Below are 11,002 nucleotides of genomic sequence, written 5' to 3' on the forward strand. Positions count from 1 at the left end.
CCCTCCATCGCCCTCCTTACCGGGAGCCCAGACCAGCTCCCGTGAAACAAAAAGCCAGTTGCTTACTCAAGGCATGGCAGATTTGGTCACACGTGGCCAGCCTGGCCAGGACGGCGAGGGGCCGCTGCAGGACACGGCAATCGTCAAGGCTGTAACCGGCTGGGGGGGTGGGGGGGGGGCAGGCCCGCTGACCTGGCTGGACCCCCGACCCACTGTTCTGTAGTCTTGACACCCACCTCTGCAGAGCCTCCCAGCCCCAGCCCACACCCTTGGGAGTCCCTGAGAGGGCCCAGTTCAGGCATAAAGGGGACGGGGCAGCCTCCAAACTGCCCCCGTTTGGCACGGTAGCGAGGGGATGGAGTCCGTGAGCCGAGTTCTCCAGCATTTACATCAGATGTAAATGTGTGAAGTTCAGACATGTGTTCTGACTCCATTCAGCCCACTCGCGTCCTGACAGCTGGGGAGAGGCCCTCCCAAACGAAACAGGAAGGAGCAGTGCCTGGAAGCAGCCGTGTCTGGATGGCACCCAAACACTTGCCCTGTTACTGCCTTGGCGGTGAGCTAACAGAGCGAGCTGCCTGCAGCCCAGAGAAGGGCTCGTAAGGAGCACACCACAAGGCCACGGGCACCTGACGCCACCGCAAACTCAGAACACTGCTTGGTTCCGCATTCCCCTGACATCGCCCCCCTTCTCCGGCTTAGTCACCCTGACTTTTCAGGTGCTCTCTTCATCACATGCTGCCCCAAATTCGGTCGGCGGGGGCCCTCTCCCATGGGCATCTCCTGTCTGATTTTCCAGGGCTCCCGAGGCAGACTGCACCTGTCTGCAGGAAGAAAAGGCAAGGTACTCACCCAGCACCCAAGGTGTCCAAGGCCAATGCCTACGGTCCAGAAAAAAACCTTCACTGGTCTTGTCTCCCTAGACGGAGAGAGATAGCAGGCCCCTTCTGATACCCAGGGCTGGTGGGAAAGCTACAAACATCCTGGAACCAGCCACCCTGCCCATCAGAAAAGGGGTTTCTTAGTCCCTGCTAAGACTGATCTGCTCCTGGGCGCCTGGGTGGCTCACTCAGTTAAGCATCCAACTTCAGATCAGGTCGTGATCTCACGGTTCGTGGGTTCAAGTCCCACATCGGGCTCTGTGCTGCCCGCTCAGAGCCTGGAGCCCATTTCGGATTCTGTGTCTTCCTCTCTCTCTGCCCCTCCCCTCCCCTGCTCGCTCACTCGCTCTCTCTCTCTCTCTCTCAAAGATTTAAAAAAAAAGAAAGAAAGAAGATGTAATCTGCTCCTGGCAGGAACACAACTTGTTTGCATCTGAGCCATCCATCCATCTGTCCTTTCCACAAGTACATGCTGAAGACCTACTGTGTGCTGGGCCCTCTGCCAGGCACTGGGATGCAGAGCTGAGGGGATCTCAGGAAGTCCCCACCTGCCAGGAGCTCAGAGGCCAGTGGAGAAGATGGCCTGCACAGGAGCTGTGCTTAGCTGAGCTAAGCAGGGCCCCTCCTTAGTGAGGCCAAGAAGTCCAGGTCAAGGAGCCCAAGGAAGGGAGCCCTCTTGCTCTGCTCCCAGGAAACCCAGCCCCCAGCTGAAAGTACTTCTAGGGGCATGTCAGCAGCTTCCTTTAAGTGGTTTCATCCAAAGAAAAACATCCAAGCTGAAGCAGCTTTCAGAGGAGGGCAGGAGGAGGGGTTGGTGGGTGGGAACCACCTTCCATCCGCATCATCTCAGAAAATAGTGACGTGGAAGACAACCTCTGGGCCCGGGTCCCTGACCCTGGGGGAGGCTGGCCCTGAGACCAGTAGGAACCACGCTCTAGCTGAGCCTGCAGGCCGGGGCTCGGGCTCCAGATGGCAGTGGGGGTGGGCTAACCCCGAGCCCTTCCCGCAGCGATGGAAGGGTTCAGAGGCCTCCTCACGATTTGGTTTGCTGAGCGGGGAAAGTTAAAACCACCCTTTTTATTTGGGAGCCTTTGAACAAGTTTAAGATCTTGCCCCTTGTCAGGAAATCTGTTTTCACTTATAGGAAACAGACTTGGGGGCCGGCAGTGAGCAGGGCGAGTGTCGGGAGCCCCCGCACTGACAGGGTAATTGTATTTTTCACCGCCGCGCCCTTCAGCCGCCCCTCCGATGCTGGGCGAGGTACCCGGGGGCCGGGGCTCCCCACTGGACGCCCGCTGGCCGCCGGCTGGAAGCGGGTTTCGGGGGGTCACTAGGGGAAGGGCACGCGAGGCCGCCGCCAGGCACCAACCTGCGCGGCGACAACCTCCGCCCGAGCCCCCGGGGAGAGAGAGAGCAGGAAACGACACCGCCCCAGGCCCGCGGACCTGAGAAAGTCCCGAGCCCTCGAAGGCCTCCCAGGGCCACCTGACGCAGCCACGCGGGCTGCCATGCCTCCCCTCGCTCACATGACCCCAGCCGGGCCAATCAGGGTGCCTGGCCCCTCTGGCAAGGTGATTGGCTTCGGGTGGGCACGTGACCCAAGCTGAGCCAATCAGAGTCTTCCCCTCGGTTCGCAGGCCAGCCTCGGAGGCCCGCGAAGGCCTGCGTCAGGCCCAGGTGGACCAGAGAGCCTGAGATGGTGACCGACTTCCTGGGGGACCCAAGTGAAACCTGGGTCTCCTGGCTTCGTGCTGTGCTCAGGGAAGCCTGCATACCTGACCTCTGGGGGTCGGCAGATAAAAATACAGGACACCCAGTTTAATTCGACTTTCAGATAAACAAGGAATAACTTTTAGCGTAAGTATGGCCCGTGAAGCATTAGGGATATACTCATACTAAGAAATTATTCACTGTTCATCTAAAATTTTTATGTAAACTCTACCCCTCGGCGTGGGGCTCAAGCTCACGACTGGAGATCAAGAGTCACAAGCTGTGGGGGCAGCTGAGTGGCTCAGTCAGTGAAGCATCTGACTTCTGCTCAGGTCACGATGTCACAGCTCGTGGGTTTGAGTCCCACGTGGGGCTCTGTGCTGAAGCTCAGAGCCTGGAGCCTGCCTTGGAGTCTGTGTCTCCCTCTCTGTCTGCCCCTTCCCCGCTCACACTCCATCTCTGTCTCTCAAAAATAAATAAATATTAAAAACATTTAAAAAACGTCACAAGCTCTACTGACTGAGCCAGCCAGGCGCCCTTCATCTAAAATTTTAATTTACACGACATCCTGTATTTATTTGCTACTGCGGGGCAGTGGGTTGACCTTGAGACCCAACTGTCAAACCGGGCGCTCCCTTGCCCACCTGAGCATAAGCAGGTGCACCCAGCAGTTGTCCATCATGGAGCAGAAAGGGTGCCCACAGAAGAGGCCGAGCAGGCCCTACGGCACAGGAGGCCGCTGGAGCCGACTTCCTGCTGCAGACTCACGGCCTCTGTGAAGCCCCCTGATCTGCTGGCCGAGGAAGCAGCGTGGGCTCACCCGTGTGCCAACACCAGCCCCAAGTGGACCACCGTGCCTTTACGGCCCTGCCTTACAGGACAGTCCTCCCAGAGGACAGAACTTTCCAGGACAGTCCTCCCAGAGGACAGAACTTTCCAGGACAGTCATCCCAGAGGCCCTGGATGTCCAAGGCCAAGGTCTACACAGAGTCCTGGGCAGTGTCTGACCATCTGGCCAGACGTGAGGGACTTGGAAAGAGCAAATGACTGACAGATGACTCAGGCAGGTTCAAGAAGGAGAGCGGACCGACATGGTGGACTGTGCCCAGAAGCGGGCGCCTGCCTGCTCATGTGAATGTCATCGGAGGCCCCGCTGCAGAAGAGCTAGTGATGGTCAGGCAGGCACGTGACCCGCCCCGGGGCTGCCTGTCAGCCCCCCCGCCCCGCCGTCAGTGGGCAGGTGGGAAGGATATGGACAAGGACCCCACCATGAACCTCTCCTCCCTGTAGCTGACCTGGATCCCCTCGGACAAATACCCGGTTGTCAGCAACAACAAGAGACCTCAGATCCCAACTGTAATACCCTAGGGGACCAGGCAGCTGTGCAGCGGCCAGTGGGTTACTTTGGGGTCCTTCCATCATGACGTGTCCCCTCCAGGAGTAGGCGCTGCTCTGGATTTGGCTGTGTCATGGGCCTTGTGGACCCCTCGACGTGCTCAGGAAACCCCACCCAGTCCCTGCAACCAAGGGACTTCTTTCTGAGCACAGGTACAGCAAGGAACGCGACCACCCTTGGGCCACGTGCAGCCGGGCACGTGTGCCCAGGCTCGGGGGTGCAGCCCACACACCCGCAGAAGGGGTGTTTCTTGCTCAGCCCTGGACCTGGGTCCGGGAGCTGGGGGAGCAGGTCAAGCATCTTAGGTCACACCAGTGATCTTCGGTTCTGCTTTCTGTCCTGACCCAGAGCTAGGCTGGTCTGCAGTGTGTTTCCCAGGGGAGGACACTGCCAGCCCAGAAAATAGGAGCTGGGGCCACACCGAGTGAATGGGGAAAGAGGGTGTGGAGTACCCGTCTGGCCTCCAGGACGCAGGTGGGACCGGGGACCTCAGGAGCGTTCCCCCGGGCCATGCTGATGTGCTGGTGGGAGACCTTTGCGACCCCAGGAGGGCAAGAGGCACAAGGGCCCCGACCCCCTCGGCAGTAAAGGTTGGGTCAGCCCCGCAGGGAGAGAACCCACCCGTCCGAGGCACTGGCTGGAGGCGAGGGCAACGTGGAGAGTCAGCAGCAGAGGGGTCACAGATACCGACGGTGGCTTGTGACCCCGCGGGGAGAAGCAAGGACATCATCTTGACTTGTCTGGGGTCGAACGCTCTTTATTCTCTCCTCCTTCCCTCTTCTTTCCTCCTGCTGTGCAGCGTCAGACGTGCTGGCAGCAGGTAGCCCTGGCATCTCCTCCAGGCTGCAGACACCGGGCAGAACCTGACCAGAATTCAGGGAGGTGGACACGCCCCAGGGGACTGTGGCCCAGGTCGCCTCCCACTGTCACAGTCAAGCGACCCGGGTCGACCTCTGTTGGGAAGGAAGTATGCTGTGCCAGGCAGGGCCCCCCGAGTGGGGGGTGCGAGTGGAGGGACAATGTGTGGCTTCCACGGGGCCAGAGTGTGGGCCTCCCGGCCATTTCTTCCCATAGCAGATGCCCCCGCTTCCTGCAGGAATTGCCTTCACCGGATCTGTAGAGCTACCACCCACCCCCAAGGCAGGGGGCAGCTCGGGACCCAGGCCTGGAGATCGCAGTGCGCCGACCCCTGGCCCCTTTCCTGGACGTGGAGAGAGAACCCTGTGTTCCTACTGGGTAACCAAGCTGGGACAGGTGGCTGGGCCCTGTCTGGGTCATGCCCCGTCCCCCCCGCGGCATGGAGAAGCCTGAAGAGAAGGAGGCCAGCGTGCAGAGAGAAGCAAAGCCAAGGAACAAGAGGCCCAGAGGCCAGCGCCGCGCCTGGGGCCGGAGCCCTGTGGCCGCCTCTCCCCAGGCAGCCAGAGGACAGCCTCCAGGCCGCTGTGCCCCCTGCTCCCGGTGGCTCTGGTCCCGCAGGCGCTCTGGTGGCGGGGGGGGGGGGGGGGCGGGTGGAGGCCTGATGAGGGAGAGAGGGCGGTGAGTTTCTGGGGACCCACGCCCACAAAGCCGCTGCACAAATACCGCAATGCCAACGCTTCCCACAGAAAACTGGAAGCACCCACGTGCCCATCTGCAGCCATCCGAGCAAACTCGGCCGCGCACCGGCCCGTGGGGCAGCGCGCAGTGCGTGCATCTGTGTGCGTGTGGCACTCACGCGGGTATAGACACGGTCTGGCAACCGCCACCCCAAGTCAGCTCTCAGCTCCGGGTCCTGCGACCCAGGCATCAGCACACCTGCGGAGCAGAATTTGACTTTTGACCTTATGCACCTTGGAAATGTCTGCTTTTATTTTTATAAACATGTGCCCCTTTGTGAGTTTTAAGGTGAATGTGAAGACAGAGAATACGGCAGGGAGTTAGCATCAGTGACTAAGACTGAGCGAGTTCTGGCCCTGGAGGATGCTGCCCTGGGGCCCAAGCGGAGAGCTGATCCGCTGTGGGGCGGGTGGGGGTGAGCAGAGGGGGCGCAGGGGGGAGCACATCAGGACTGAGGGGGCAGCTCCAGGTCCTCTCCTCTCTGCCTGGGCTCCCATCCAGTGCTGAGGGCACGCTGGTCACCCAGAGGTTGGCCACCTGTCACTGTCCCTGCCTTGCCTCCCGTGCTCTGGAAGATAGGAGGGGGTTTATGGTCACTCCTGTGTCCTGCTTAAAGAGGAGGCAGCGACAGCCTCAGTCAACAAGAGACCAGGAGAGAAGAGGCATCTTGGGTGAGGGAGTGATGGGGCTCTCATGGTCTTGAACCACCCCCACCCCACTCCCGGTGGGTAAAAGTTCTGGAAAATTCTCAGCAGGGCCTGCCTCTCTTGGCCTGTCAGCTGTGGGCCCTTGGACAGGCCACTTGCTCCCCTGAGACCTAGCTCCCTCATCTGTGAAAATGAGTTGAAGTGAGATGCCAGCAGGACAGCGTGGGGAGGCTCCAGCATGCCCCGTGACCCCGCGGCCTCTGCCACCGGACGCTGCGGGACATATTCTGTGCAGGGAGGACGGGGATCCGATCCACTGGTCATTTCTGGCCTTCAGCAGCAGCCCCTGGTTTCCAGTTACTGATGTCCAGGGGCGAGATCGTACTGCCCAGCTTCCCTTGCAGCTAGATGCCACACGGGGACCGAGTTCTAGCCAGCAGGGTGCATAGCAATGTCATGTGCAATGGCAAGGTCCTTAAATACAGGCTCCTCTTCGTCCCTTGTGTCTTCCTGCCGCCGGTGATGTATACTGATGGCTGGAGCAGCCTCACTGGATCCTGAGGAGGAGGCCACGGTTGAGGACGACGGAGCCAACCGGCAGGAGGAGCCTGGGTTCTTGGGGCGCCCGGGGGCTCAGCTGGCTGAGCGTCCGACTTCGGCTCAGGTCATGATCTCACGGTGGTGAGTTCGAGCCCTGGGTCGGGCTCTGGGCTGACAGCTCAGAGCCTGGAGCCTGCTTCCGATTCTGTGTCTCCCTCTCTCTGCCCCTCCCTGCTCATGCTCTCTCTCTCTCTCTCTCTCAAAAATGAATAAACAGTTGGGGCGCCTGGGTGGCGCAGTCGGTTAAGCGTCCGACTTCAGCCAGGTCACGATCTCGCGGTCCGTGAGTTCGAGCCCCGCGTCGGGCTCTGGGCTGATGGCTCAGAGCCTGGAGCCTGTTTCCGATTCTGTGTCTCCCTCTCTCTCTGCCCCTCCCCCGTTCATGCTCTGTCTCTCTCTGTCCCAAAAATAAATAAACGTTAAAAAATTAAAAAAAAAAAAAAAAAAAAAAAAAAAAAAAAAAAATGAATAAACAGTAAAACAATTTTTTTAAATATTAAAGAAAGAAGGGGCCTGGGTTCCTGATGACCCTGGAGCCTCCAAAACTCTCCCGGAGCCTTCATGTGAAAGAGAAAGAAAGGCCTCCCTGTCGAAGTCGCTGTTATTTTGGAGTTCCTGCGGAGAGCCTGGGTATGGCTTAGCCCACCCCTAGGCTCTTGGGGCTCCTCCTTCTGTGGCTGCGGGCCACACACCGAGGGCCCCCACCGCCAGCCCTCCCCTTCCTCCGGCCCCTCATCCGCATGCTGCTGGGACACCTCCTTCAAGAGTCCCCAGGAGGCTGTGATCTCTGAGGCCAGGTCAGCCCTCTCCCGGCACAGGGAGCTCATCACAGCCTGTAATTAGGTATTTATTGTGGGTTTCCTTGATTTTGCCTTGCTGCCCTGGACTGCCATTAACTTGAGGGCAGGGCCCCCGCCCGTGTGCCTTCACCCTTATGTCCCGGCACCCAACGCGGGGTCTGGGCACAAACGTGCACCAGGCAAAGCCCCACCAGATGGGTGCTGGCCCTGCTGACACCACCGCCCTCCCCACCGCCCCTCCTGGGCTCCCACAGCCCCTGCCGCTGCCCACCCTCCCCGAACCCCAGAGTTCCCTCCCCAGCGCAGTTTCTTCCGCACCAGTCCTGACCCCGCATGGGAGCTCCAGGCCCTGCGGCCATCCAGAGAGCCACAGCAGCCACATTCCATTTTCTGAAAGCATGGAGACTGGGCTTCCAGAAGCAGCTCCAGGGCTCACCGACAGCCGACAGCCGTGGCTTCACCTCCCAGAGCGTCCGTCTTATAGCCGGGACACGGCCCCTTGCTTCAGGTCAGCATCCTATTCACGGGGACATGAGGACGATCGAGGGATGGAATGTGTCCCCCCAGTCCCCAAATGGCAAAGAGTACAGGACAAATAACCCCGAGGGCTGGCGCGGGTACAGGGCCACCAGGACCGTCCCACACTGCTGGTGGAAACGGCGGTCAGGACCGCCACCTGAAGGACTGTGGCATCTACCAAAGCTGAACATTTGCCTCCCCGGCATTCTGCTGCCAGGCACAAACCCGGAAGACATGCGCTAAAATGTCCACAGCACTACTGTTCCTAAACTTTGGAGGCAGCTCCCGTGTCCGCGAGCAGGAGACCGGGACCGTAAACCGTGGCACGCCCATACGACGAAATAGAACAAGCCCCAGACAGACTCAGTGATGCCACGAATGACACGGTTTGTGCTGAGTGAGAAGCCAGCCTCGGAGGACAGGCAGGGTGGCTCCGTCAGTACGAATACAGAGATCAGGCTCCCAGATGCCACGTGATTTCACCTCTGGCTTCAGCTCTGCCCCGGCTTCACCTTGTCCACTGCTCCAACTCCTACCTGCCCCTCAGAGCCATCACAAGTGCCACCTGTTTCCTTTGTTCCCCGTCTGCAAGGACTCCTCTCTCTCCTGAACCTCTAAGGAGTCCCTGGCTCAGGCTTCCTCATCCTAAACGCATGTGTGGCTGTGCTATTCGACCATGGACTTCGCTCCTGGAACACATCCTTTTCTCCTTGGGGCCCTGGGAGGGGGAGCCCTGGCTGGGCAGAGAAAGGCCCCTGAAAAGAGGTTTATTGGGCGAATAAATGCCCCCGCCTCAGAGGGAAGGAACAGTCTTTGGCCTCATCCAGGCAAAAAGCGTGGTCCATTCATTCTCCAGTGTGTACGACCGCCGTGAAGAGAGGACAGTGAACAAGGCCAATCCCCGCCACTGGGATTTAGTCCCCCCTGACAACTGTTAATGAAATCGGAGCAACCAGGAAGGCCTCCTGGAGGAGGAGAGGCACCTGTACTTCATTGCCCATAGGCACTGACAGGAGCGCTGTTCGTGCACCTCCCTGCCTGTGTTCCACTCATCATTTGCCTGATGCCTTCGCAGGACAGGCTCCAAAGGCTTCTGCAGGAGGGAGGGACTCAGCTGTGCCCTCCCCCACCCACTTGGAGGCTACCTCCGCACAGGATGCACATGCGTTTCACTTACATCGTATGCCACTGCCCACGAAACAAAACAGCAACATTTCAAAGATGATTTTCTTCATACTTCAGAAAGGGCGCTGGGCACCTTACTGCCCCGGCTGCCCTGCACACAGTAGCCAGAAGCTGTCCAGTATCAGTGGGGACTCCTTTGCCCCTGCTTGGCTGGACTTAGCCAATGAGGAGCCCGCAGACAAGAAAAGCAGGCAGGAGGAAAGTGAGGTCAGTATACATATTCATTCTCCTCCGTGCCAGGTCGCAGCGTCCCTCTCCCCAAGGTCACAGCTCCTGCGGGCTCTGCCTCTCCCAGGACCACCGCTGCCCTTCAGGTCTGGAGCGGTAACAGCTCCCCTTTGTTGCTGGCCTTCGGTACCGCACAATCTATCTCTCCTTTAATTCACTGGACTTCCGTGTATTCAACCCTCAGTTCAAATACCCCCTCCAAGGGTGCTATGAAAATGTAAGACCATGTCAATTACTCCTATCAAAGAACATCCTTGTATGTTCCTTTTGGTGTAGCTTGGAGTAACTCATGGAAACCAGGGGGAGGCTAGCCCCCAAGCCCCCGCTGGGGCCACTGGTGTTTGTATCCCCAGGACATTACCGTAGAAGCATCAATAGCTGACTCAGTCAATGAATGAACTGATGCCACCAGGTCCCTCCACCACCCAACAGCAGACCACCTGGTCCTCCCTCCCGCCCCACCTGCTCCAGCCTCCAGGGCCTAGCCCCGTAACACCCTGAGCGCAGTCCTCTGGGGGTACAGAGCTGGGGTGGGCTGGGAGCCCTGCGCCCAGGGCCTCAGGGGAAGGGATGCTCCGTGGCCGAGCAGCGGGATCAGGAAACAGTGTCCTCAGCGGCCTCCTCCCTAACAGGCTGGGTGGCTCTGAGGCTGTCACTTCACCTCCGCGTGTGCAGTGAGGGCAGCCACCACCCCGGCCCCGCAGAGCAAATCACCCGGAAAGCGGCACAGCACTTCGCGCGCTCCGGGCACTCGGGGGGCCTCGGCGACGGCTGGATCGGCGCGGGGAGCCTTGAGGCTGGGGTCCCAGGGCCGGAGCGCGGGCGCGGTCGCCGGTCCCGTCTCCGAGGCGCGGCCCCGAGCCACACGCCCCGCCCGCTGCGGCCCGCGAAGGGCCGCGCGCGCCGCCCCACGTGGGGCCGCACGGGCTCGCGGCTCCGGCGCCGGATTGGTCTCCGTTCAGCCAATCATAGAGCGCCATCAGCAGCGGCCGCGACGATTGGTCGCCGCGGGGTGGCCGGGGGAGGGGGCGGGGCTCCCTTTTGTTCTTTCCTCCTCGGCGCCGCGGGCCCCGCCTCCCGCTCCCTGCGGCCCGGGTCCCCCCCACCCGGAGCCGGGGCCGCAGGGGAGCTGGTGGGGGGCTGCAGGCCGCCGCCCGACGTCCTTCCAAAATGGCCGCTCGGGGGGCCCGGCCTCCCCCAGCCCCTAGCTTATTCACACGCAAGAGAAAGAATCAACCGCCTGACACGCGGCCTGTGCAGGGTCTGACCTTGGACAAGCCCTTTCCGTTCTCCGTTGCTCGGTTCCCTTACCCTTGCTTTCTCCCTGTCTCCTAGGAATTGTGGAGAAGAGGCCATAAAAAATGAGCTTGGGATCTTTGTAAAATGTAACAAGTGAATGATAGAAAGTCTCCCGATTTTTCCCGAGAAGGTGCACGTGGG

General features: G+C 60.1%; 1 long non-coding RNA gene across 1 annotated transcript; it reads right to left on the bottom strand.

The window, feature by feature from the left end:
• Positions 1–5,813: 5,813 nt before the first annotated feature.
• On the bottom strand, positions 5,814–10,429 carry LOC109494508. Its single transcript, XR_002149447.3, has 2 exons — positions 9,327–10,429; positions 5,814–6,787 (listed from the first exon to the last, which is right to left on the bottom strand). It is a non-coding gene; the product is annotated as an uncharacterized LOC109494508 (long non-coding RNA).
• Positions 10,430–11,002: the final 573 nt, after the last annotated feature.

The sequence above is a fragment of the Felis catus genome, chromosome E1 (assembly GCF_018350175.1).
Source record: "Felis catus isolate Fca126 chromosome E1, F.catus_Fca126_mat1.0, whole genome shotgun sequence".
Classification (NCBI taxonomy): domain Eukaryota; kingdom Metazoa; phylum Chordata; class Mammalia; order Carnivora; family Felidae; genus Felis; species Felis catus.